Below are 4406 nucleotides of genomic sequence, written 5' to 3'. Positions count from 1 at the left end.
TGAAGTGACTGAGACTAAAAAGCTGGTATGAACTCTATCTATTTTGTTTTTGTAAATATGACTAGCTTGTCGACCCAGATTTAGCTTTGTTGTGAGAGAACCATGTTTGCAATGACAACTTAGAGATCATAGTTTCTGATGCCATGTTTATTTAGTTGAGAGCTTATAATGGTTTGTCTTGAATGCCAACTTAGATTTTGAGATGACTATTATGTAGTATGATAGGATGGTATTCTCCTTTGAATGTTTCAAGTGGCTTGACTTGGCGCATGTTCACGCATGTAGTTGAAACAAAATCAACATGGCCTCTATGATGTTCGTGTTCATGGTGATTTATATCCTGTTCATGCTTGCATTCAATGTTAGTCAAACTCATTGCATCTTGATGACTGTTGTCGCTCTCTAGTTGGTCGCTTCCCAGTCTTTTGCTAGGCTTCACTTGTACTAAGCGGAATACTTCTTGTGCATCCACTTCCATAAACCCAAAAGTTTTTCCATGAGAGTCCACCATACCTACCTATTTGCGGTATCTACCTGCCGTTCAAGTAAATTTGCATGTGCCACTCTCTAAACCTTCAAGAAATAATTTGTTTTGCATGCCCGAACCGCTCATGTGGTGACAGGGGGCTATTGGTATCTTCCATACTAGGAGTGTTATCCTCGACATGTGTTTATTCACAGTCACTCACGAGAAAGGGGCCGGTAATTGGAATGCCCAGTTCCACGCTTAAATCGAAAACATAACTGTAAAACAAGACTCCCCTGGATTGATGTTAGTATGGACGGTACCCGAGGATTCAGCTAGCCGTGGACTGTGATTGATTGGTGGTGGGGGAGTTAAAATTTTACTTTTTTGTTTGGGAACCGCCTATAGCATGCGTAGCATGGAAGATATTGAGAACTCTTGGTCACTGCATTGACAATGGAAGCATGCCACCCAAAATTATTATCTCTGTTTTCAAAGCTTGAGCTCTGGCACCTGTGCAAATCAATGCTTCCCTCTGCAAAGGGCCTGTCTATTTATTTTCCTGTTGAGTCATCCTCCTCTTATATAAGCACCAAATAGAGAGCACCTCTGTCATTTTTATGCTTTGCTTTTGATTGATATTGAGTATGACTATGACTGGATCTTCGTTGCTATGAATTACAATGTTTAGTCAGCCCTTGATCTTTGAAAGTGCTCTGCATTTATGTTTTGCGGTCTCAGAAAGAGCTAGCGAGATACCACCTATTCATATTGCTTCATGCTTGTTTTGATTGAAGTGTTGGTATTTGAAACTCATTATTATCTGCTCGTTAGCTGATTATGCCATTGATATTAGTTTACCGTGAGACCTTTGTGTCATTTGCTTATGTGGTTAACTTGTGATCTTGCTGAAATTCTGGTTATGAGTTAGACATAGTTGCAACAACAAGATCAAACCGAGTTTGTCAAAGTTTTTCTTTCTCTCTCAGTTTGTCAACTGAGTTGCTTGAGGACAAGCAAGGTTTTAAGCTCGGGGGGAGTTGATACGTCTCCATCGTATCTACTTTTTCAAACTCTTTTGCCCTTGTTTTGGACTCTAATTTGCATGATTTGAATGGAACTAACCTGGACTAATGTTGTTTTTCAGCAGAATTGCCTTGGTGTTATTTTTGTGCAGAAATCAAAGTTCTCCAAACGTCCTGAAAATTTACGGGAGCAGTTTTGGAAAATATAAAAAATATCTGCGCCAAGTTCCACCTCAGGGAGTGGGCCAGTGGGCCACAAGCCCTGGCTCCGCCACCACCCCCTGGTGGCGGTGGGCAGGCTTGTGGGGCACACACGGCTCTGTCGCCCCCAACCTCAGGTCTATAAGTCCCCTTTCGTCCTAGAAAAAATAAAAAGAGAAGTTTTCGTCGCGTTTACGATACGGAGGCGCCGCCACCACCTATTCTTCATGTGGAGGGCAGATCTCAAGTCCGTTTTGGGCTCCGGAGAGGGGAAATCGTCGCCATCGTCATCATCAACCTTCTTCCCTCTCCAATTCCATGAAACTCTTCGTCGTTCATGAGTAATCTATTCGTGGGCTCACTGGGCGGTGATGAGTAGGATGAGATATATCATGTAATCGAGTTAGTTTTGATGGGGATTGATCCCTAGTATCCACTATGTTCTGAGATTGATGTTGATGAGTTTTGATGGGGATTGATCCCGAGTGCCATGATTTCAGATCTGAAATTATTATGTTGTCACCAATATATGTGTGTTTTAGATCTGATCTTGCAAGTTGTAGTTACCTACTATATGTTATGATCCGGTAACCCCGGAGTGACAATAACCGGAACCACTCCCGATGATGACCATAGTTTGAGGAGTTCATATGTTCACCAAGTGCTAATGCGTTGGTCCGGTTCTTTATTAAAAGGAGAACCTTAATATCCCATAGTTTCCTTTTGGACCCCGCTACAACGAGAGGGATGGATAATAGATGTCATGCAAGTTCTTTTCCCTAAGCACGTATGACGACACACGGAATGCATGCCTACATCACATTGACAAACGGGAGCTAGCCACATATCTCTCCGTGTTATAGCTGTTGCGTGATGAATATCATCCAAACAAATCACCGACTCATTGCCTACGAGTTTGTCCTACTACTACTGTTACTTGTCTTGCTCTACTGCTGCTACTACTGTTGCTACTTATGTTACTTGTCTTGCTCTGCTCCTGCTACTACTGTTGCTACTGTTGTTACTTGTCTTGCTCTGCTGCTAATGTTGCTACTACTGTCGCTTGCTACTATTGCTACTTGCTACTGCGGTCACTACTGCTGTTCCTTGCCGTTGCTATTGCTCGTTACACTGTCGTTACTCGCTACTTTGCTGTTACTACTTTGCTTGCAGATACTAATCTTTCAGGTGTGGTTGAATCTAACAATTCAACTGCTAATACTTGAGAGTATTCTCTCACCTCCCGTCGTGCGAATCAACAAATTTGGGTCGAATACTCTACCCTCGAAAACTGCTGCGATCCCATGCGCTTGTGGGCCGTCAACAACATTCTTCTAGTTTCGATTGCCGGAGAGTGCTAACAGCATTCTTCTGGTGTCGTTGCAAAGGGGAAGAACTGTTGACATCAAGCATTTTTCTGGTGCCATTGTCGGGGAAGAACAGTTGACATCAACGAGTCAACGGAAGCAAGCAATATCTAAGTAGAGACATAAGTAACGAGTTTTGCCTTAAGAAGGCTAGCACAAACATTACATCAAATCAAAAAGGAAAGGCCTCCCTCTTGGGGGCCCCTTAACTACTCATAAGCCTGCTAACTAGTAGTAAGCTCCGTCGGGGTAGTAGTAGTCGTCAGCGGGATCAACTTGCTCCTGCGCTTCGTCATCCAGTCGTGGTAATCGTATCAAGAGGAAAAAGGGGAGCAAAGCAACGACGAGTACTCATCCAAAGTACTCACAAGACTAACACCAAAACCATGATAGTTATGCATTAGTATCAAAGGAATGGGGCTATATCTTTGGACTAAATTGTAGAAATGCCAAAATAGAGCAGGAAGACCTAGTCTATCAAAGAATAGCATCTTGAGTGTCTTGCAGCATTAGAAGAGTGTAAATCAGTAACACATATGTAATATTTATGTTGCAGCAAACTTATTAAGTACACCCAAAGATCCTTCCTTGGATCCCTACGATAAAGCAATCTTGGAGCCAACATTTCAATTAAAGTCATACTTCTAGTAGTATTAGACCGGGATACAACTCCAAGTCATCCTATTACAGTGGACACGGCTATTCGAATAGTTGAATCATCTTTGCATGGGCTCACCACATTTCCCAACACGCTTGATACCTTTGGCTGAACACATTTTCGTAGGTCATGAGTAGCCTCGGGATATTAACAGGTCATAGCCCTACCTAGGCTCAACCGAGAGGCCAGCCCGCTGTACTAAATACTATGCACGCAGGGGTCTTGGGCCCATCGCCCTTTGCACTCCTGCATGTTACGAGGGTGAGCGAGATCAGTCCTAGCACCTCTTATACAATGTCAATGCTTATGCGGACCACTTGGGCACACATCGCTCCAATGCTGACATCCGAAGAGCTTCGGATGATACAACGACGCCGAGTGCCCACAACTGTTCCCGCAAGAAGGTTAGTGCATATAGGTCAATCGACCAACTCAGACAAATACCAAATACCCTTAATGTTTTGCTAATTGTGGTAATGATCAGGGACCCACAGTATGTGGCCTCGTTGCCCCGTCTCAAGGATGTGTGGCAAGGACCAAGAATGCCCGACCATGCCTCATCACAATTATGCGAGAATCCACCCACACCACACATCTCATCATGTTCCAGTAGTATAGTGAAAGTAACGTGTGTCTAACATCAAAGGAATGCAATGTATCACCTTTGATGGATTCCAATGGATGTAACC

Source organism: Hordeum vulgare, chromosome 5H (genome assembly GCF_904849725.1).
Source record: "Hordeum vulgare subsp. vulgare chromosome 5H, MorexV3_pseudomolecules_assembly, whole genome shotgun sequence".
Classification (NCBI taxonomy): domain Eukaryota; kingdom Viridiplantae; phylum Streptophyta; class Magnoliopsida; order Poales; family Poaceae; genus Hordeum; species Hordeum vulgare.
Note: the sequence above shows the minus strand (reverse complement) of the source record.